A 24,433-nucleotide genomic window follows, 5' to 3' on the forward strand; every position below is an offset into this window, starting at 1 on the left:
CATCTGTGCGTGTTTTATGGCCAGCGCAACTGTGTGAATTAAAAGGGGAGAATATAGATTGCATGTTTTAAGCATGACTCCAAGGCACAGCTGCAGTTTCTGCTATGTGCACCTGTGGCATAAAGCGCGAGTAAACATGCAGTTCAGCACTGTCTGTCTGTTTGTTCAACACTGCCAGGACTATACTTGCATATAAAATAGGCTCAATCGGACATTCATTCAACTAGGCTATGTATTTATTTAAATATTGGCCTAAAGGAAGTCAATTTTAAAGAGTTTGAGACTTCAAATGCTGTAATAATCTTTTGAAACACCTAGGATGACTAACTTCTAAAATAAGAAATCCCCCTGATGTTAGCACTTTTGAGTGAAACTGGAATTTCCAATTTTCACAAGGAAGAAAAGCTCATTTAAAATCCAGTTTGTAACAACAAAACTAGTTTTAATTGTGCAAATAAATTACGTAAATCACCTGTAGGTATTTACTAGGGACCTGTAGAATTCTACAGAAATAGGCTGAATTCAGGATTAGCTGGGCCCTAAAAGTCCCAAATGACCTGTCTTCAAGTTGTGTCTTTTAGTTTGGCTAGTTTTAAAGCCAGTGACTTTGATGCCTTACGCTACATACTCTATGAATACAGACAATGGATAAATAAAAAGTAATACATAAATTTACAAAACACTGAAAGTGAAAAAGGATAGTATAGCCTGTGACGCTGGATTGACCCTATCAGAATTAGCTTACTTAACGAGCTAATCTTAGCCTATTTTAGTGCTTTTGACTGGAAGGCATTTTAGCTGTAGATGTTTTGTAATCAGTTTTGACGTTAGTCGGCTAAGTAACTGCATTTAGGAGTAGTCATTCTCTAAAATGCCTAAGTCAAATGAGCATTGTGTTTTAGGTTAAGCTAGCTAACATAAAAGCTACTGAGATTTCTGTGTTAATCTAGACTCTATGAATACAGACAGTGTTCAAATAGGGAGTAATAGATACATTTATAAAGCCCTGACCATTATGTGTTATATAAAAATAAGTTGAAATGGTTTATCTTTTGTTGCTGGAGTGACCTACTGTTTACCATTAGCTAGCATAAAATTAACCATGCTAAGTGCTTTTGACTGGAAGGCATTTAGGATGTTTTGTGGCCATAATTGTTTCCATTTGAAGTACTTACTAGACATCAATTGTGTAACATGATAAAGCAAATCACCATAAGTTTGTAAGTTACTAGATTTAGGAATAGCTGATCCCTAAAACTGCTAAATTATAAGGAGCACAGTGTGTGAGAGTGTATATGGCTTTAACCTAAACTTTTTTTTTCTTTTCTTTTTTTTCAAAGGGCTTTCGAAAAATCCAATTTGATCAGAATGGCCAAAACTTGCAATTACAGAGGGCATAAAAACACATCGAGCCTAAAACGGAAGTTATCAAAATCACAAATCGGCTTTCTCGAACATTTCCACCGTCCCATCTCCATCAAAGTGTTTCTCATCTGTGCTGTGTGCGCGCGCGGGCCCGCGTGTCTGTGTGTGTGTGTGTGAGAGGGAGAAGTGGGCAAAGGCTCCGCCTCACTCAAAAAGCGAGAGAAAAAAAAGGAAAAGCAAACTGATACACACCTCTCAATTCTGGCAGGAGGAAAAGAATAGGAGTGTTTATGAACCGTATAAGTAAACAGCAGGATAACCAGGCACACCGAGAGCCGCGGCTACTTCCCCCGTTCAAACCGACACCAGGCACCGTTTCCCAGCGCCGGAGATTGTCCCGCTGCGTTCAGGATTAAGTTTTTATGTCATCTAAAGGTGGATCATTATCTAAATCCGAGATAACAAGCGAATTTGAAATGCGTAGCCTGCGATGCTATTTCTGGAGCCCCTAAAGCCGACGTGTGAACTCTCAGTAAACATCCAGTCGAGGTAGGATTCAAGATTATTGCAAAAGGTGGTGTAAAATGTTTCAGTGTGTGCTCCAGCGGGGTGTAGTTTTGAAAGCTATACTCGCGTCGCTGTCCATGTGTCCCTGCGCCATCAGCAAGGAGGGACGAGGGAGGGTGGGAGTAGACATTAGCCGATACTCCACTTAAGTGATGTGGAAATAGGTTTTAGTAAGTTACAAATGAGCCGGGCAATCATAAGGTAATGGCTAACATGTAACAAACACAATTAAGGTAAATTATGAGTATGTTTCTGTATATGTTGATAGGCTTGTTCTACAAAACACATCAGAAATCATAAAGAACATTGGCATATGCTTTAAGAGTTTATCAAAAGTTTGGTGCACGTGTTTTTTTGTTTTTTGCGCAGCTGCAACATTTCTTGCTAGCATGTGTGTAACCAAACAAATCCAGTTTGAACTTCACTTGTCATCTGTAGCCTACTAATTAATGAGTGCTTAATTAATGAGCCAATCAGGCTCCCTTATGAGCACCTGCACATTTTCCAACAGGAGGATAATCCTTCCATTTCAGTGTTTTGACAGGCAGAAGGGCATTGCTCAAAAGGCAACTCTCTCCCTCTCTCTCTCTTTTTTTTTTTTTTTTTTTACTGCATTTGGAGAAAAGCTTCAAGTGGAGGAGCAGGAGGAGGAGGAAGAGGGCGGCTCCATTGTCTGGCCAGTGAAGGGGTGGGGATTGAGGCTGTATGCAGATGTGCTGCTGGCAACGGACATCTGCTCTCCCCCTGTGGGCATTGTAACAACAGGCAGGGGAACTTAGAGTGGAGCTTGCCCGCAGAGAAAAGGCCTTTGTGAATGATATTCAGGCAGTGGCCCGACCCCTGAAACGCCATGTTTATGAGGATATCAGATCATCTCAAGAGGTGTGCTTTGAGCCTCAGATTATAGAGTTTTAACCCCAAAAACATACCTGATAGCATTACTTATTAGTTTCTCATTTCTTACAGGGATTTCCGTCTTTACACCTGCAACACCACCCTCCCTGTTAGCTTCTTCCTCTCTCATCTCCGTCCTCCAACTCCCCCGGGGGTTGAACTTCTTCTCACGTCTTCGTGGCCCGCATGTGTTCAGATATGAAAGCCGGCCTCCCAAGGCAAACGCATCACAGGCGGCATCACAATGTACATGGCAGCTCCTATCAGGCCTTTTGATTTATCGCTGAGAAGGAAAATGCCAAGAAAATGCAAAACCAAACGCTTTAATATTTATGATATGGTGCGTACAGCTTGTGCTTGATGGTACTAGCGATCAGTGTTGATCCATGTGTTTGTATTGGAAATCAGGAGTCTCATTTGCCTCAACAGATATTCCCTGGTGGCTGGTGGAGTCGGTGTGCTGTGATTACGAACATGATTTGTACTTGTAGAAGCTACTGTTGTACACGGCTGATCTGCTGTGCAACACGCTGGCGTAGGGACTCATTTGTGTGTTTCTGCTGTATTATGACACGCTGGATAGCGGCGAGGGGTGAGCTGGGGAGGGAGCAAGTGCACCGATGCAGGAAGAGATGATGGGTTTTGAAAGCACAGGTGCTATCTCACTTTGCTCACAAGTTGCTTATTTAGCATGTGGTTGTGTTCGGTTGAAGAATACGTGTTGTTTTTATTTTGCAGGACTGCTTTCTCTTTTTGTTTACATGGATACTGCATAAAAAAGGAAGAGCTAAGCACAAAATCAGCCTGTGCATTGCCTGCCTGTTTTGAAGTCACAGAAGCAAAGTAATTACAATTGGTTAATCATATTCTCGGAGCCTAATACTCCATTTAACACAGTAATTTGGACGCTGCTGAAATAGCTCTTGTGAACTCTTCTGAGAATTCCCATAATGGCCGGGCCACTAACGGCTTCTAAAAGTTCCCATAGGAGTAGGTCTGAGAGGATTGTACTGTCATGTGATTGTGCTATGCATTGTGGAGAGGAGGTAATGGGTGTGAAATTACACTGTGCCATCTGCAAAGAGGGCGAAAAACGCATGGCCTGATGTCACTTCCACATACTGCTCTGCGAAATCACACAGCAAGGAGGATTAAGGATTTATACCACATGTCTTTGACGTGGCTGCAAAGCATCTTTTATTTTGAAATTCTCTTAATTAGTTGCTTTCCTTTATTTGGGATTAAACTGTCGCCAAATGCAAGTTAAGCAAATGGAAGGAACACTTGTACTCTGATATTCTTTGAGCAACTGTTTCACTGTATCTCATTCCGACTTGATGATAGTTTTGTCTCTAATAACAGATAATAAAATCAACTGTGTGTTTAGAGTAATCGGAGCACTCTACAAATCTCCCGCACCTGTTTTTTGCTTGTTCAAACTTGCTCTGTTGTGTCTCGGTTGCGTCCTATTCAGACGTTTTTTGTTTGTGCTAGTGAAGGATAGTTTTGGGAGAGTGGATGTGGACGGCAGCAGACAGCAGCAGGTGTCTGATTCTCTGCACTGATAAGGGGTGTTTGCACAGCGCTCCTAAAAGATACAGGACCCTCTGAAGCTCTCTTGTTTCTTTGTGTGAGCGACATGCACTCTCCCGTCTGCTTTGATATAATACATACAGTTTGGAGAGACAGATATTTGCTCAGTTGTTTGCTCCAGAATACCGCTGAAGTCGTTTTTCAAACTCCGTGTAACTTGCCACATTGGCATCCTACAAGCTTGTTTGTGAGCTTTGCCAATCCAAAATGATGTATTTAGAGGTTCAGCTGGCGTGCTGACCAGAAAACAAGAAAAGTTTAGTCCAAGAGTTTTAATTGAGATAATCAAACATAAAAACTGAAGAATCATTCCCACAAATAACAGCCAAATCTTAACCATTTATACCCTAAGAGATAAACAACATAAGTTGCACTGTTTTATTAGATTTTCTTTACTGCTGCTGCATAAATTCCCTGCTTATCGTCTCTCTGAGTGTTTTCATGATTAATGGCAGGGAGGCTTGTAGATATTCTCGCAGCTTGTGTAGAACATTAAAACGAAGCTTTGATTTAAATTCTTCAAGGTCTCGTAACCCTCCCTTCAAGTTAAAACTCACAGCTATTTAATGACATGTCAAGAAATGACACGAATAATGATTATTTAAGTAATTGACCCGGTATTTTTGGATTATTTAATTAGTATTTTGGCAGAAAGTAGTAGAAAATGTAGCTCAAGGTGACGCCTACAGATTGCTTGTTATGTCAGCCCAGCAGTTCGAAACCATATAAAGATGCAGATTAAAAAGAGCAAAGAAGAAAACTTAGAAACTAAGCTAGTGAATGTTTATAATGTTTGATTATCAAAATCGCTAATCATTTCCACCAGTGTAGAAGATGTGGTATGTGACTCATTTGACCATCCACTTTTTGTTGTGTAACCACTAATTCGTCATGATGTCTGATGATGACATCACGGTAAAATGCGCTATCAATGCAAAACGTTGTGGTTGTTTTGATGCCGGCACGCTAATGCTAACCCATAGAAAAAAATATCACACACAGTTATACATCAACAGGCTGCATGGAGCCATTTGACTTTCCAGCAGAGATGATGTAGGCAGCAACCAAAACTGAACACAATCAATCATTCAATCACACAAACAAACAACTTCATCAATCCCACAGTCAGGGTGATTGGTTTGGATCAGCTTGCCCTTACTTAAACAGTGACTTCCACAACAAATAGATGGATGACACAATTACAGGATCAGTGTAGATAAAAGGATCCGTCTGCCAAATAACAGAAAACCCATTGAGCATTTAGTGATCTGACTGCAGAAGGGTGAACAGTTTAGGCCAGAATACTTGCAGCTTTCAGGAGGATTTGCCAACTTTTCAGGGCTTCCGGTATAACCAGAGCTGTGTCCCAATCAGGGGCTGCAGCCTTCGAAGGTTGATTTGAAGGCAGATTGCGTCACAGAAGCGCGTCGAAGGCTGTCCCAATTCGAAGGCTCCTTCAGATCCGGCAGACAAATGCGTCCTCCGTTTCCCCGGCCGCGAAGGATCCATCAGGTGCATCCTGCCGTATCCCGAGATGCATCGCCTGTCAATTCAAATGAATTGACAGACTTTTAAACGACCAAGGAATACACTTTAAAATGTAAACGTTTTTGGTTTCAACTCAATCGAATAGGTGATGATACACATGTTAACTTGCACGACGTTAGTTATGCCAGTTAGTTACCCTGCTAGCTACCTGTTGCTAGGCGACAGGAGCGGCGTCTGGTGACGCAAGGGTAGACCAGACCGTCTCATTTCATTTCGGCTTTAACGGCCTACGCAGGCTATGAATGGAGCATCCTCCGTGGACCGCCTCCTTCGAAGGCTGCAGCCCATGGATTGGGACACAGCTCAGGTGTAGCGGTACAGGACTTCCTTTTCCATGTGCTGCTTTGTTTACAGTCCGACTAGCAACTTGAGAATATACTCCACTGGCAATGGGAAAAGAGACAATCGGCATCTTTAAGCGGCTCTTCCCAGGTCTAAAAAACCCCATCAGTGCACTAATTTCAGTGGGAAAGGGGTATCAGAGCGGACGGATGTCTGTTTATAGAGATTAATTAAAGAACACACAGACTGTTTTTCCTGCATGCACCCTAAGCCTGCTGATATGCTTCTGATTAGCTGGTTGCTAAAAGAGTGGTCAGCTAGACACCTCAAAGAAGCATGGTAGACACATGTATGAACAGCGATGTGTCCTGGCTGTCAACTTGTTTTAAATCACTGAAGCGCATTTTAAAAGCAAGTGTAAACAGGGTCTTACTGGGGCACTTGAGTTAGATTAGAGCCATTGTTAATTAGTAACACCTGTGCAAACAGGTCTGCTGTAAACAAGGCCAATCATTTAAATGACTCCAGTATAGTAAGTGTGGGTGCAGTATGTTGTGGAAACAATAATGAGCATTTCTCTAAATTATTAACTCATTATATGGTTGGAGGAAAGTGCTTAGCAGCAGTGGGGGACCAGTGGAGGATGTTTACTGTTTCCTGTATTTATGACCAGGGGAGTTGGCTGTCTAATAGCCTCCCACCTGGTGTAAAGCATCACACTTGGAGTCCCTGCTCCTCCTTAATGACCGGCCATTTTCATCCAAAGAAGTCCTAATTGCTCTCTACTGCATGCATGGACCTGATGCCAGAGATGGATGTGTGAGTGAGGAGGGGGAGGATGAGGATGGATGGAGGCGCTTAGTTAGAGATCTAAAAGGGATGTAATACACTGTCTTTCTAACATGGAAAAGTGTGTGTGTGTTTGCCAGCACGAAAAAAAAAAAGAGTTGATCTTCTCCCACTCACCTCCCCTTTTTCACTTGGCACAACCACAGCTACCATTAACTTTCATGCAAACCGCAGAGGATTAGGAATGAATAGTGGCTCGGTCTTCCAACTCTGTGTGCGTGTACATCATGTGTGCTCGCGCTTGTGTCTGCGTGTCACTCTTTGCAGGAACTAGCAGAGACAAAGCACCATCTGCACGCAGCAGGCTGTCCTGACTGCCTGCTCCTCTCGCTCGGGCCGAGGAGAGGCCTTCTGTGAGCATTGTTATGAAACCGACTCTGCTGCTGCTGCTGTTGCTGCTACGCTGGTTGTTAATGCTGACAGCTAATAATGTCCCCCTGGATGAGTGTGCCTTGCCGTAGCCAGAGAAGAGACAGGCTAATGAAGAGAGGCAGGAAGTGAAAGAGAGAGGGAGAGAAACAGATAAGGAGGGAGATACCAGTGGGGCGTGCGGTTCTCTCTGTCCAAGCTGGTAAAGTTTCCTGAAGAGGGATTACACTCAGAGTTAAAGTGAAGGCGTATGTATTGTGTTTTATTTCCTCTTTTTTTTTTTGTTCCTTCCTTCCTGCTCACTCTCTCCTGTCTCAGCGTCTCAGGAGGGAGGTGGCAAAAGGAGGAGGAGGAGGAGGAGGAGGAAGGGTTCCATTGTGTCTCAGCAGAGCCCCTTTTCCAGTCCAGCTGACATAGACTTGTGTCAGGAGGATCCATCCTGCTGATGTTAGGCAAGCTGTAAAGTGAAAGAGATGTTGAAAATGCTGAAGTGGGCCCTGGCCAGTGGAGAGATGGCTCTGTTTGTTTGCCATTCTGCTGAGCACCACTTCGCAGAGAAAACTTTTCTGTCCAAATTTGCTGACGGAGAGAAAGAGGGGAGAAAAAGAGTTGGAGTTGGGGTTTTGGGAGTCACTTGTGGGCACACAGAGCTTCGCCCATTGTTGGTCTGTGACACTGACATTTGGAAATTGTGAGGGGAGGGGGGGGTAAAAGAGTTTAAAGCTTACCTTTTTTTCCCCCAGCTGTCTTTTACCACACAAACTGTTTTGCCGCCGCTCACAATTCTCCGAGACAGCAGTCATTGAACCTTCCAACCACATGAATATGCATGATAAGTCCGCTCTTCTTCTCTGCCCTCTGAGCTGCTTTTTTTTTCTTTCCCACCCAGAGACCTGTCGTGTTGTGTTTGATTGGCCCTGACATTTGAAAAGGTCCTTGAATAAAGAAAAAAAAAGTTGTTTATGACAACTAGAGAACTCTCCTTGCAGCCGAGTAAAAATGGCATTTTGAAAGGAGCACAGCTTCTGCATATTTAAATGCTAATGGCTCTGTGAATGTGCAGGCTAATAGGATGTTTGAGTCTGGAGTAGTGCAGTATGTACACTTTCAGGACGCAGGCTTGCTGTCTGAGTGCTACTTCTAATGGCTCTGGAAGATGCATCAGCTCATTTTATTAGCTGATTATGTGGAGTCTGAAGTTTTTAAAAAAAATAAATGATCGCCTTGGTTTTTTATGGCAGCTCGGAGATTATCTCAACCCATATGCAGAAAGAATAGCCTTTTATTCTGAAAACAACCACCCCGGGGGAAATCTGTTTTTTTGCATTTCTGACATCTGCTGTTTTTTTTATCACAATGGTTATGATGCAGATAAAGTTTAACAGCTTGTTTTACAAGCTTGCTGATGCTGTTTGGCAAAGTAGGGCTGCTAGTTTTAGACTGGGCCCCTGGGGTTCTGGCTGGGCAGCCCTGCATCGAGGCGTCTGGTCCTCGGTGTATTATGAGCTGTTTTGTTAGCAGCAGTCAGCCACGAGTGCTCGGATCTCCCTGGACTTTGACCTGCTTGTCGAGCATTTGGTCTCATGGTTCTGCTTGCTCCTTTGGTTTCTCTGAATTGTATTTGAGCCTGTTAAACCACATTTTACTTATATCATAGACTTATAGGTATACTTATAGTTATTGTTCTTTTCTAACATTTCTGACCTTGGTCCATAGTGATAGCATGATTGTTTTGTTCGTTTTGATAGTGGAGCCCAAAGGAACATGTGTTGGAGGTCCTGCTTCTTAAACCGGGACTAGACCCGGGAAGACCTGCTTATAGATGCCGATTGACTCTTCTCTCTTTGCCAGTGGAGTATACTGCTTTCGGTCTCTTTTCTGCTGTGTCTCTGTCTGACATCACAAATACGTCGGAGACAAAATTGGCGACAAATTTGGAACGATGTTCGAGCGCTGCTTGACGGAGATAGGTTGATTTGTAGCTGAGATGACAAGGACTTGCAGAAGTTGCCGACGGAGCATAGCATCCCGCCGGAAAGGGGGCGGAGATTAGCGTGTCGACCCTGGTTTTGTGTTCCCATCAATGCTGATCAATGCTGATCAATGCTGATCGGAGCCGAGGCGATAATCACCCAGGTCTGAATGCCGATTGTAACCTTTTCCATTAAGCAAAAAACACCGGGTGTTAGCGGGTGTTAGTGGGTTTTTTTGACCACTGGGAAAACGGCTGTGGATGCTTTATACGAGTAGACAATCTGCAACCTCACAGCCAGATGCCACTAAATTGCACACACTGCTCCTTTAAGGCCTGAACTTGCACGGGTTATTTGTAGAGATTTAGGGTTACATTTATCACATGATCATTGATTCAGCTTCATTCAGCCTGCCACAATATGATATTGCATCTTTAAAGATTGGATTGATATGTCAATCCATATGGATGTTTTGTTACAACCCTATTAATTCTACCTGCCGATATTATGCCTGTTACTCCTCCTTGTCATTTTTTCCAGTGCAGATTGTATTCCAACAAAGAAGCCATTTTGGAATCTCCACCTTTCCCTGAAAAGTCAGCACTTGCTATTTTGTCTTTGCATGTAAAAGTTTGCCAACAGAAAAAAAAAAACACTTTCTTTTTAATGCAGTGCTTTATCCCTCCAGTCCAGGTTTAAACTGCCTCCGTACACACCTCTTTCATGCAGCAAACAACCTCTTCCCTTGCATAAATCCTGGCAGGAGTCCAAACAGGGAAAACCTGGCAGATGTCCATGAAACCATTTGACTCCTAAACCACACTGTTAAGTGAGAGGCTGCACTTCACATTGATTTGAATGAGCAGTGGACATCGGTGTGGTTCCTGCGCGCACACTCGCACAACGTCACACAAAAGCAGTTATGTACTTGTTGCTGTACAGAGAGCTAAACGGGGTGAGCTGTCATCCTGCTTCTCATCACACATCTGTGGTGGAAAAAGTGGCGTATTATCTACTCGTCACTAGCAGTTATGGAAGTGTTGACAAAGTGAGTGTGGGAGCTGAAAGATGGAGTCTTTATTACCTCAGCTATCTCCATTATGAATATGGATATTACCGATGTTTGGCGAGCCCGAGGCTAATTCTTTGATTCTCGGCTGCTGAGGAGCTCAGTGGGACGGTTGGCTTTTTACCTCGTCATCTTGTTCGCACAAAGACGCGTTTGATTTTCACCCGTATGGAGATGTTTGATTCCTGATCCTGAACAAAAAGGATTTACTGTGGGTTAATGTTTCACTGAGCCACAGACTCGCAGTCCCTCCCACTCAGTCCTCTGTGAATACTCCCCTCGGGACGCTGTGTGAGGTTAGGAATCGGTGTCTCTGAGGTTTTCAGACAGCTTTAGCAGATGATATATGTATAAAAGATTATACATGCCGCAATTATTCAACATCTTTTTATTCTTTACGCTACATATACTGACAGCAAAGACATCACTCTCTATGATGAATGTATAAAACGCACTAAACAGGATTAGACTAAAAGTGCATGCTGCTTTTTATTTATAGCGTCCAACATCTTTTGACTTGAGGTGAACATTCTTCCTATAATGAAGTTTTGTGCCATCAGGAGATAGCGGAGTGCATTAGCGGGATAACAGAGCTACAGTTCATTGGGATTGCCTTGTCAGGGATTTCGCTGATGCATGAGCCCTCAGTTTTACCTACAGCCGTACTGAAGTCGGCCAACTTTGAATATAAAGAAAGTGAGGAGTCCTATTATCTCGTTCAGACCTGCAGTCGATTCAGCACTGCTGCAAAGATCCTAAAAATGATGTACTAAGAGAAAGCTTTTTTTCAGCGCTCGTATTGGGTTTGTTTCTTGTTTTAATCTTGTCTCGAATGTGCCATGAGAAGAAGGCTTTTATTTTACTCTACACAGCCGGCTGAAACGATGATAAGCTCAAGCAGAGGTTATATGCTTTCCGGTCTTTTCAGCCTCAGGGGAAGTTTGAACTACTGAATATTTTCACTAACTCAAAGACCTATTCTTTTTTTTCCACTTTTCACCCACTTGTCCGTGTCTTTTCTCCAGTGGTTAAACCTCATCCCTGACCTTTCTTTTCTCTTCCTGCCGCTAAGCTCTCCTTCCCTTATTTTCCTCTGAATATCAGTTGTGCCTCCTAATCTGTCTGTGCCCTTATCTTGTCTCCTTTTTTTTTTGTCCTCCCTCAGTTTCATCTCTGTGTTTTCTCGCTCACAGGTGGCTGAAGGATGTGCTGGCTCTTCTTTTGCTGGCTGTCTGTCTTTCTCCCGTTGTGGTATCTTTTGAATACTAGCTGCTGTCCTTGGTCAGGGAAGCATGCCAGCGTAATAAACCCCCTCTTGGATAGAAGCACACATATGTATAAAGGCAGGCACACATACCGGCACATAGACAAAAAAGCACACACATATTCACAAAAAAGGTAAATTGGTTTTATAATGACCAAGTTATTAATTCAATAAGGAAGCTGAAAAGAGACTACCACAAGCACAGAGTTCATCGCAGGTGGAGTAAGAGGCAGAAGTTGCTGTACTTGAAAAAGAGGTCTTTTCAGGATGCCCTGTAACAAAATGTTCTGAGAAGTTAGTTTCCATTGCTAGTTTTCAAAGCCTTGTTAACCAACACTGCTTTGCACATGGCCACAGTCACTTTCTCCCATCCTCGAGCCTTTCATGCTGGGCAGACTCTTTCAGACCCTGGAGGTTCGATGCAGCCAGACACCCACCTTGGCCCCGGTTCTCAGCCGACACGTCTGTGTTTTTTGGTGTCTGTCTGCATATATTTGTGTGTGTGTGTGTGTGTGTGTGTGTGGGCAGCAGCGTTCAGCGGTGTTCTCACAGCCCAGCTGAGACTGACAGATGGAATCATTTCACACACAGACAGAAAGGCAGGATACAGGAAACTGGGGTGTGTTTAATAGTCCTGGCGCTGCTGCGGTTGGTATTAATCTAGGTCAGTGGCATTCAGCTCGAAGGGAGTGGGCCTCTGGGGCAGGAGTGGCCTTTTCTTAACCTCATTTATACTCCACTAACTATCAGTCTACTCACCTCATACTGTACCTAGTTTGCTTTTAAAGAGTCTGACAAGTGTATTTCTACTGTACCTGGTTCAGCTGGCACCGTGGCTCCTCCAAGCAAGATGCACCTTGATAGCACTCTCAGAGATGTTTAGCTCACTGCTAAGGAGGCTAAGAGGGTTGCTTGTGTCCTTGTATTCGCTGTAGGTCATGATTTTCATCATGGAAATGAAAAGGAGAATCAATGATTCTTGTTTTTTCATCCACCGCCCTGCATATTAAGCACGTCTATAGAAAAAAAAAACCCACTTCAACAAGCATTGCTTACTTGTTCCCTGTAAACTAGCATCCTGGCTAACTTTGAATATTCACAGTAATGTTTATTATACTCACTGTCCTTGAGAAATTAATACTAAAGACTTTTATTTGAAATATTGCTTTATTCAAAATGATATTGCAACATTAGGGCCCGATCAGACAGAACGCGTTTTGCAGGCATAAAACGCGAGGCGCACCGCACTGCCTTTTTGTGAAAGTAAACACCCGATCAGACAGAGCGCGTTTTAGCAGCTGGGGGCGGCTTTTTTTCCCTACTGTTGTTAAGGCGACCACCGAATCATTAGCTGTCATTAACCTAACCGTTACATTGTAAACTGACAGAAGGCTCGCCTCTCCTCTCATCCGATTGGACAATGAGAAAAAACGCCCATGACGTCGGGTGCTTTTCTGCTTTGAGTTGAAGTTTTTTCAACTCGAGGCGCTCGGAGCGTTTCCTCAAAAACGCGAGGCGCACAGAGCGGAAAAAAGCGAGGCGCTCTGCGAAGCAAAAGCAACGCGCAAAAAGCGTCCCTCTCATTGAAAACAATGACAAAAAAGCCGCCCCCAGCTGCTAAAACGCGCCCTGTCTGATCGGGCCCTTAGTGTGCATTTAAATATAGGCAATGGCAAAGCTGACTAGCATATTTAAGCTAACCATTAAGCTAACCACAGAAAAACTACCAGTAGGGCTGGATATCTATATCTATATATATATATATATATATATATATATTGATGCAAAGTTCTTGTTTAGCAGCTTGAGTAAAGACTCAGAAGTTTTGTATGTTTAATAAACAAATTCTATAAAAACATGTATACAACCCTTAAACTAAACTAAATTGATCAAATAACATGAAATCATTGGTAATTATACTGAAATGCAGTTGTAGTATCAGCACCATCAATGAAGTTATTCCTCACATGCTAAGACAAAGAATTTTAAATAGCTAGTTTAAGACTAAGCAACTTTTTTTGCCAACCAAAAGACGCCATGAAACAAACGTGTATTTGCCTGAAACAATGCACGTACTGTTACACCCTTGCTTAATATGAACAAACCAGTTGTGTTGCTTGAAATGCTCGGCACATCAACATTTGCTCGCGCTTTGTTTAAGCTTCAGAATCAGACGTCTGTGTACGTCCAAAAGATTCAAGAGCATGTGCACAGTGTCCTTCCACTAGCCTAGATATTTTAAAAACTTAACATTTAACATGCTAAAGTGATTGCTTGTGTTACAATGGGTTTCCATGACACAGATCAGACATTAGCCTGATAAATAAGAGGTGCTTAATATGAACAAGGGTTCAGGAAGCTCTCTAATAAGTCAGGATTACATTTCAGTATCATCTTGACATGTTAAATTTGCGAACCAAAGCTCATTCAAAAATATGCACGTTTGCACTCACATCTTGAACTCATCTCCGCAGTTAATTTGCAGTTTAATTGCTTTTACAGTTGTTGCATATGCATCAGGTGCTCAGTGGTTAATTGGGAGGAAAAGACATTTCATCAAGTTCAACAATTAACATCGGCACTTGCCAACCTCAACACACAAAAATGTGTCTCTAATTAGACTCCAACTATTCAGAGGGGAGTTTGTGGAAATGATTTAGAATAATGTATTACTTGGGGACTACTTTTTCTCAGTGATGCTGTTACACGATGAGGAATAGTTAATAGATATTTCCATTAACCCTTGACAGCGATCACTATGACGTGGGAAAGAAGGTATTTGTCCTTCCTCTCTTTGTGCGTTTGACTTTCTGAATCCTAACTTCGCTCTTAAGACCAGAAGCAGACGTCTTTATAATCTCTGCTTATTTGTGTTGCTGAGAAAATCCTAAATTTACTCTTAAAATGGGACCATGGCATCTCATTCTTCAATCATCTTCAATCAGGCATTGGTTTAAGGAGTTTTTAAAGGATTGGCTGTGTTCCAACACATTAATTTAATTTTGTTTTTAACGTCCATCTCCCCCATGCATAATTATTCCATCGCCCTGAAATATAATTGCATTTTTGTCGCTCATCTTTGCTCTCTCCTTGGGGTTTCTATCACGTTACAGTTAAACGGCTTTAAACATTTCACTCTGGAGAGGTGTAAGAAATCAGCGAGCAGGAGGTTAGATATTTTGAGTAAATGGAACTAAAATGTTTAGACATGCTAAAATGACGTGCTGTCTGTTTTTTTCTTCTTCGTCTGGCCTGGTGTTAATGAACTGTTAGCTGCAGGAATGGAAAGGTGCCAAAGAGCTGAGAAAGACAAGGTGAGATGGCGGAGACACCCGGTGATTACACTTTCACACAGGCTGAAGTGTAGAAGACTGATAAGACTTTATGAATAACACATGATCTGGAGCAAAAATTGTTTTTTGCTGGCGGAGACATTGTTTACCCTTCTGGAGGAAGTCGTTGTGCAGACTTCAGGGGCTCTGCTGCTGGAAGTGCCCACTGATAAAAAATTACACTCAGTTGAACCCGTGTATATAAGGCTTTTAGATTAAAACAATGGGGGTTTGTGTTGTGTGTGTCTGCGGTTGCTTTCATGTCTGTAGTTTTGTTTATTTGTTCAGTATGAAGGGAATTATTGTTGTCTTTTGGTTTTGCTGGTTTCCGATCACTGTGGCTTTCTAGGAATGAGCCAAGAGCTTAGGGGTGCAGCGAATCAATCAGACACAAGAAGAGCAGGCCTAGGCCGTACTCTTTGTTATATTATTGACAGAGACCCATGAGGAGGTACTTTGGCAACAGTGTGAAGAAGAACTTCCTTTTCAATCCAAATTGTTTGTGACTTTTTGATATCCGCAAGTATACTATCATTGTCCAAAGAATCAACATAAAATCAGACTATGATGAAATTGTGATTCTTACCCCTACAAGAGCTGTTACCGTGAAGTCAGTTAAGTCATTGGGAGGACAATTTCATCATCTCACAAGGTAACACAACTATGTGTCAGGCAATCTGTATAAGGCCCAATGTAATAAACCATCCAATTATTTTATTGATTTGATGTTTAAGTCCATAAAATGCAGAAAATGTTTTGTGTGCCTAGGATGAATTCCTCAATGTCTTCTACACCAATCAGCCATAACATTATGACCGCTGACAGGTGAAGTGAATAACATTGATTACCTCGTTACAATGGCACCTGTCAGTGGGTGGGATATGTTCAGTAGCAAGTCAACTATTTGTCATTAAAGTTGATGTGTTGTCTTGGCTCCCCACACACATCAACGAGCCTTGGTCGTCCACGACCCTGTCGTCAGGTTCATGGGTTTTCCTTCCTTGCACCACTGCGGACCGGGAACACCCCTCAAGAGCTGGAGATGCTCTGACCCAGTCGTCTAGCCGTCACAATTTGGCCCTTGTCAAAGTCGCACACATCCTTACGCTCGCCCATTTTTCCTGCATCCAACACATCAACATCGAGGGCAAAGGGTTCATTGCAGCCTAACATACCCCACCTACTGCCAGGTGCCATTGTAACGATGGTGTATTTTCTAACCAATTCACTGATTTAGTAATCAGCTAGTCTTTACTGGCCTAAATGATGGTTTTGAATTCTTGCTGAAACCACAGATCAACTGTCGCAGAAATATAAAACCAAACCAAAGTTCAATTTAAAGTATTAAGACTTATATTATTAAGTCTTGGTCCAGTGTTTTAGTCAACCTCCGAGCTGGATCGACATTTTCTACAGCCACTGAAATGAACCAAACCAAGCAGGAAGTGGGAAGTTTAATAAAACCAAAAATAAACAGATTACATGTTAAACAGAGTTTCAAGAACGTTTTAAAAGTAGAAGATTTTTTTTTTTTATCCTATAATATATTTTAGAGGAAGAGACATTTGGGTTTCAGTTCCTATTTGCTTTTTTCGCTTCATTGTGGAATACATGACAAACTATAAGCATAATGTACATCTTAATTATGTCTAGTTTCTTATCCACCATTTCCAGCATGAGGAGGCCCAGTTCTCTCGGGTGTATCGTTCATATCTGTAATGCTAGTGTGTCCGTGCTTTAGCGCTTAGCGCTGGTCTTTGTCCCTCAGAGGTCCGAGGTCATTCTCGTCACGTTGAATGTCAACAGGAAAGTGTAAAAGGCCGATTTATTACCACAATAAAAGCATCTTGGACACAGCCTTTTAGCTGTCAGCGTAAGTAGCACAGGTTTTTGTGTGATAGCTCGTGTGTGTGTGTGCAATGTGGGAAAAGATAAATCCAGTTTCTAGTCGGTAAAAGAAGAAATATCAGAATAATATTTAAAGAGATGCTTTTTATTTGTTCAAATGAGTACTCTGTAAGTTATCAGTGGTCCATGTCGTGCAACGATGTTGTGAAAAACTAAATTGCCAATTATACAAGTGGAGATTTCATGCCAGACTTTGTTTTAGTTCATTAGATGTAAGGAGCCGGAGAGAGGAGGAATGCAGGCCATGCCAAAAGCCTCAGTGGGTTAGGCTAACAGGCTGCCGTGCACAATAATGTCACCATTATGCTTTTCCTGGGTGACTTAAACGAATAGGCATTATTACAAAATTGTGCATTAGCCCAAGTCAGCAGTTAGAACTGCTGCAGTCTCATTTCGTTTAGAGTTGAGAGAAAGATGGAGAGAATATAAGGGGGGGGGGGATGGTTCAGAGGAAAGGCAAGGTAAAGGAGGTATGGGGAATAAGAAGGGTGCTGTCTGCCAGAGGCTGACAGGACATGCAAAAGGAGGTAAAAGAAACACGGGGAGGTGCAAGATGGAAGGGCAGAGTTGGGGGATTGTGATGGTGATGGAGAGGTAGAAAGAGCAGAGCTGTAATTGTCAGTAACTGGTGTATTTAGACAGGGGAGGGATGGAGGAAGAAAGAGGCTGGCATGGAGGAGGAAGGTGTAAATCAGCGGTCTGAGCGACAGCTTTACGTGCCCCTCGGAGCCCCAACTATCCGATTAATGAGAGGAGGGAAACCTTAACCACCTCTCCCTCGCTGCCTCTGCTTTTTCTGCTATCTAGCACTTTCTGGGACATAAATCATAGACTCTTAAGCAGTCACTTTAGCTAGCTGCTACACAATTCTTCCTCCAAATGTTGACTGTAAGGTTTCCCTGTCCTATGACGTGCTGCATTAATGAGATTTTTACTGCAGACGGTGTCTATTGATCTGCAATAATTCCAGCTACAACCAGCAGCCGGTTAGCTTAGCTTAGCTTAGCATAAAAGCTGGAAATGGGGTAAGGTTAAAACATCCGCCTTTTAGCACCTCTTAATCGCACTTTCAAACACCTAGTATGATGTTTGTTTTATCTGTATAGAGAAAGAGGTGTTAAAACAACAAGTTGTGGTTTTGCAGGAAGTTGTGAGCGTGCCAGACTATTTTTTTGCCAGGCAGATAAATTTTCTTTTTTTTTTGTCACCTTTTTTTTGGCGATTTTCACACTTCAGTTTTTGTACAAATTAATCAAACAAGCTAAAATGTGTTAGTTATTGAGCCTAAGAGGTGCTGTTAGGTAGATATTGATACTTTCCCATTAAGCCTGACAGATATATCTCTCTGATGATATTATTATAAGGATATGGGACTATTACAGATATTACAGTATCAAAGTCCCATATGTGCCGATATCAAAACGTTTTTACAGAACACAATGCCTGAGGTGATTTAGAAATGGGGCGTTCTCTCTCTTTGTGACGTCACAAAGTGCAGCCTCAGCAGGCTTCAGTGAGCTGGCCAATCAGAAGATAGTGGACTTGTAGGGGTGGGGTTTCTTATACCCGTTTCCCACCGAAATTAGCACGTTGACGCAGGTTTTTCAGACCCGGGAAGACCTGCTTATAGATGCCGATTGTCTTTATTCCCATCGCTAGTGGAGTATACTACTTTCGGTATCTTTTCTGCTGCATCACCCTCCGATGTCACAAACGAGCCGGAGACGGGGTTAATAAACCGTGAAGATGTGACAGTGGTTAGGTCTTTATTGTATCTATTACTCATTTAGTCTGTGTATCAAACTCGGCGATGACAAATTTGGAAAGATGTTCGAGCACTGCTCAGATTATAGCAGATAATTACCCGGGTCTACTGCAGAGTCAGTTCACCCGGGTCTGAAATCCGATTGTCGCCCTTTCCAACTCAGCAAAAAATCTGGGTGTTAGCGGGTGTTAGTGGGTTGAGGTTGAGGTTAGGGTGGGTGAGTCAGGCAGAGGCTGTTGGAGGGCCTGCACAGAGCACCATTGTGAGGAAAAAAGAGGTTTCTTTAACTGTAAATTATGCTAAGCTACTCCACAGGTATCACAGAGTGAAATATGAAGCTTGAAGTTAACATTATACCCTCGCTTTAAAAGAGTAGACGCCCATGAGTTGATCAGCTGATCAGAGAAGCGGGAAGAGGTAGAGAGGGTGAGAGCGAGAGATAGTGATATGAATGATGAATTAATGAATGAAAAGATGATATGAAACAGTCTTCCTACTTGAACTTACACTAAGCTTCGTTAATGTTATATTAATGTAACATGTTCTGTAGTGAAGTTTTTATTCAAACGAGTCCCTTTACATAGTCATATCACAAATCGTAGATTTTTTGTCTGCCTGAAATCGGTAACGGTTTTTGTATCGGTATCAGTCTCAAAAATCTAATATCAGTCTGGCTGGATTTTCAGACACAGTCAGGCTAACCGTTTCTTAAGCCTTACTAAACTCACTGGTTGCTGGTTGTATCGTCATACTGACTGTGCAGACATGAGGGGTGTATCAATCTTCTCATCTAACTCCCAGCAAGAAATTAAATAAGTGTATTTCTCAAAATGTCAAACTATTTCCTCAAAGAGATGTCGCATGTAGAGACAAGCCTGCACTTAAAGAGAAGATATTTAAAAGTAAAAGACGGAAAAAGAAAGCAAACTGAGAGATTTTTAGATTATCGCCAGAGGGAAGAAATTGGAATTCTTCTTATACACTTCAAGTAAAAAAAGTTATTTCCAGTTTATCTAAAGGGCACTGGGTTCCCTTCAGCTCATTTCTTTGACTATAATCCCGTACTTGCATAGCTCAGTCTCTTTTTGTGTGTGTGTGTGCGTCTGTTGGTCACAGAGTTCACATAGTTAAACTAGTTCACTGAGGTCAAGTGCTGGAAGCTCGGTTGATGATCTAAAACAAGAAAGAGCGAGACGTGCCTTTTTTTTTTTTGCGAGATGAAACCTCCCCCTTGTAGTAAACGCCTCCACAGATATTTCAGTCAAACACGTGTTCTGACATAGTCAAAGGCAGCTTTACTTCATTCTGTGCCTTTTCACCCTCAGCCAAACCCACAGGTTTCTTAATCTGGTGAGACGGCTCCTCCGAGAGATGGCCTCAGACAGAAAAAGACCTCTCTCACTCTTTCACTTTCTCTTCTCCTTTTTTCTTTGTGTCTTCTGCGCTATATTACCAACCTAAACAAGATCTCCTGGGCCGCCTGCCTTGTTCTGCACTTTTCAACCAAAAAGGCGGCAGAAAGAAAGAGATGAAACATGAAGAGATGATAGGTTTCTAAAGTGTAAAACTGATTCTCTCTGCTTGTGAGAGTACGGGGTGTCAGATGGAGAAGCACCACATGAATTCATAACATCTCCGAGTGATGCAACAGCTGCAACAATGCAATGTAGCGCCTGGTACGACACTCGGATTCCTTTCTGGCATCTGGATGAAAATGTTACTTCTGTTTGTGTCTCTATTTGAGACGCAGCAGAGAAGCTGTGGCTGCACATCTGTGCTTTACATCTGCCCACATTTCACCAGTCTTACAAAGCCCTGTAAGCTCTGCGCACCTCTGAACGCTGTGCCAATAATTGATCTACTGTTAAGAGAGCTTTGTTTTCTGACTCCCATCATGTGAGTGACATTTAAGTTGTTGAAATTAACACTCATATCGAAGCTTTATGTTGCAGCTTCACACGTCTGCAGCTCAAACATGCAACTGTGTGAAAACGGTGCAAGTTTTACAGGCTTCGTCACGCAGTATGCCATGAATATCTGTCACTCTCAGACATGAATGTTCTCTGCTGGTGGAGCATGTTGCTGGTGGTGAAAATGTTTCTGTTGCAGCTACAGTCCTCACTGGGGAGTCATCGCTCCCTGACAGCTGATGATGAGACAGTTTGACTTTGGCACTTTCTGCACACCAGGGAAATTCATCATTAACTCTGTACGACATCAACGGCGCTGCTGACGATCATTACTTTCTATTGATCTGACAGTTATTTCCTCAGCTGATTGATTTATCTGTAAGTCCGTAAACATAAACGCGTAGATATTCCGATTACATTGATTTTAAACAGAGAAGCTGCATGTTGTCACTTTTTAGAGGCTGGATCCAGAAACCAGCATTTGACATTTATGTTGAAAAAATGACTTAATATGAACGAATCATCTGTCAATCAAGTAATTGTTTCAGCTCTAGATGTCAGAACAGACTTTATAAGGGATTTTGTTTCATTGACAATATGCAGTGTATTCTGACGAGATAGACCTGCTGTCAGTTTTTTTTTCTCTCAAGCAAAACGTGCAAATAATTTGTCTAACATTGCACATGAAATTTGCGTACTATAGGAAGAACAGGATGATGCATTTATTGCACGATATAGTGCAGGACAATTGATTAACATATGACGCATTGCTTGAGGTATATATACAGTATGAAAATCATCTCATTCAGGCATCATGCTCGCTGCAGGTTTTAGTCACAGCAGAGAGTCCAGCGGTGCATGCAAGGCATCCAAGTAGAAAGGCAGAATGTAATTACAAAAAACATGTGGGGACTGGCTTTACTGCAGAAATGATGCGTCAGATGTCTCGGTCACCAGTCATCATGGTATAGCTCATATTAGTGAGAATTGTGTTGTTTTGTTTTAATACATTATTTTCGTTAAGATCTGACTTAGTGACGAGGAAACCCGCGACAACAGCAACAAAGTGCCAACGTGTGGCTGCCCTCTCAGTCTCAAGCCAGACGATCCTCGGAGTCGAGTATTTCTGATGTCGCATGTGTGTGTATGTGTGAGTTTCTCTCCTGTTTCTCTTCCTGTCCTCCAGCACTCAGGTCAGTCCCCTTATTGTTGAGTTACATAACAGCACTTAGTCAAGTAACAATCCAGCGGTGACAGTGCCGAGGGCCGCAGGGTAACTGTACTTCCTCTCCTCCACTCCTCTGACTGAGAGCTCTTCTCAGAGTTGTTGTTGACTTCTTGACCCGACTAGTGGAGTCGACCTTTTTTTTTTCTCTGGAAATGGAGTGGATCTCATGAGTCCAATCTGTGGAATTAATTTATGGAAATGAAGTCATGAAACTACAGATTTGTTTCTTTGGTCAAACTGCTGAGCAGACTTTTCTTCGAGGCTGTCGGGATTTGCCATCCTATCTGTTGAGACCACCAGTGATGAAATGTCTGAAATGATTTAGGTGTGGATGAGCATAATGCACAGTTACGCTGCATGTCAGTTGTAATTAATACTGTTTTTTTGATACGTTGGCTGGGCATTGTTGCACCACCAGCACCCTGAAAGTAATTCTTAAACCAGTATAGAACTTTATCATCATAGTTGAGTAAAATGCCACCAGGTTTCCTGTAGTTGCTTTGAAGGTGGTCCAATCAGGCATCGTATTTTAATTGAAGCAGGGTTGTGTTGATTGGCTCAGAGCAAAAAATAAAAGATTAATAAAAAAAATAAATAAATAAAACATTTTTTTTAAGATAGTCTAAAATAAAGTTTTTTTACCTAGATCTGGGTTCTAAAAGAATCAGAAGCACGTGAAGAGATTTGATACCTCTCAGTTCAGCTGACTTACTTGAGTGTCAAACATGTTTTTTTTTAAATAATAAGTAAGAAATATTTGATATATATTCAATGTAATTGATCAGTTAATCAATCAATACTTAACATGTAGACCTTAATTATCTTTAGTGGATGATTAAATGTGCATGGCTTATTGTAGGGCTCAGAGACAACATAGTCATCATCTACATTTTTACAACACTGATGTATCAAACGTGTCGAATTGAACCTAATTTATGAAATCAGTGTGATATGTGAAATGTTTTTCTCTTTTTGCATGACATCACAATCTAATTATTTATTGTCAGTTTCAGAATCAATTTGCCAAAGTATCAAAGTAAAATAAAAAAATATTTCAACAATATACAAAAACGCTGATATAACGATACTTAAATTCAAATAGAAACATGAAAATATCGTCATAAAACCATTTAATTGTATGTGTATATGTTGCTGTGTTGCTGTGTGTTTACTTTAATTTGGATATCCGATAACATGATGTGATCCTGTCCTCCTCACAATAAGGTCCCTAAAGTGCTGATCTTCAGTCCCTTTTACACTGCCAGTTCAAGGCGGGATTGTTACGCCTCTGTTACGTGTCGTCCTCAATGTAAAACACACAGAGGTGGAATGGTTGTTCCGTCTGAGTCGGCATCGGAGGTTGTAACAGAGGCGACTGTGTGAACTGTGGAGCCGGCTGGGGCGGAACAGCGCTGTGTGTGAGTGTGTAAAGCATGCGCTGTTTGTTCACACCTCGTGCACGTTTTGCTTCTTGTTGCTTGGTGCAATGTAAAATGGCAAAGACTAGATGACGGCGGAGCTTTGTTACTAGGCTGTGGCGGAACCGCAGTGTAAAAAGGGCTTTACATGTAGTTATAGCAAAACTCTATAAAACTCTATAAAGCAAATTGTACTAGATTCCAATCATGTATTGTGATTAGTTTTGTTTTCTCCCACCCTGATTCTGCTTAACCAGCACATGTTCCTGCACATTCTGACCTTCAGACACCTGTGCACTCCAGCCGCCTGTGTTGCTGCTCTTGCTCTGAGGCAGCTGTCAGTGAAGTCTACATCAGGAGACTTTATAATGACTAAATGACCAGATGCACTCATGACCTGTAGTGTTGCCGCTGATGCAGCTCAGAGCAGAAGATGCCCGTGCTCGTCTCCTTCGGTCTATTCATAGCCGAGTCAGTGCGACCACCCCCCCCCTCCCCGCGCCTCTCACTGCCTGTTTCCTGCTTCTCCTCTTGCTCAATTACTTCTCCTCTGACTCCCACATGTGGGTCTCGAGCTCTTTGGCAGGAAGGCTTACCTTGTGGAGGAGGAAAGCTGGTAAAGCGAGGCCCGAGATGTGTTTGGGTAAAGAAAGGCACGCAGGAGCTCATACATGAGAGATTTAGCACCTACAGTCTTTTAAATTCACTTAGCTGCAGTGCACCACCTCCTCCCGCCTGCCCACTGGAGCTGGGAAAATGCCCCAACCGCTGGCCAAATAAGAACGCAACATCAATTCATCATTCAGCCACGCTGCTGCTTAGCCTCCCCCCACCCCACCAAAGCACTTCTAATTGCAGCTAAAGCGCAGATATCCATACATCATCATATGAATAGTCGAGTGAGAGCCATTCTCAAAATGCAGCACTCGAGGATCGGGCCCCGGGCGAATAGAAACAGAGGCAGGGTTATTAACGCAAGTGCTGAAAGAGATACAGTAAAAATGTAGGAGGAGGATGGTGTCACACTGTACTCATCCCGTCAGATGATGTTTTTCTAGTACTTTCCTCACCCTCCCCTCCCACCGACCCCCTTTTTATG

The 24,433-nt window shown here is 42.4% G+C and overlaps 1 protein-coding gene across 2 annotated transcripts in view; it reads left to right on the forward strand.

The window, feature by feature from the left end:
* Positions 1 to 1,608: 1,608 nt before the first annotated feature.
* Positions 1,609 to 24,433, forward strand: part of ctbp2a (C-terminal binding protein 2a) — a 78,649-nt gene continuing 55,824 nt past the window's right edge. The window contains exon 1 of one of the 2 annotated variants that reach the window (XM_069658499.1): positions 1,609 to 1,914. The gene's annotated coding sequence lies outside the window, so the exon portion shown is untranslated. Of the gene's footprint in view, positions 1,915 to 14,486; positions 14,549 to 24,433 lie in introns of those variants that run through there. The other variant, XM_069658500.1, reaches the window with a different exon arrangement.

Source organism: Semicossyphus pulcher, unplaced genomic scaffold, assembly GCF_022749685.1.
Source record: "Semicossyphus pulcher isolate SPU_LCO1_2020_fin unplaced genomic scaffold, fSemPul1.0.p SCAF_12, whole genome shotgun sequence".
NCBI lineage: Eukaryota > Metazoa > Chordata > Actinopteri > Labriformes > Labridae > Semicossyphus > Semicossyphus pulcher.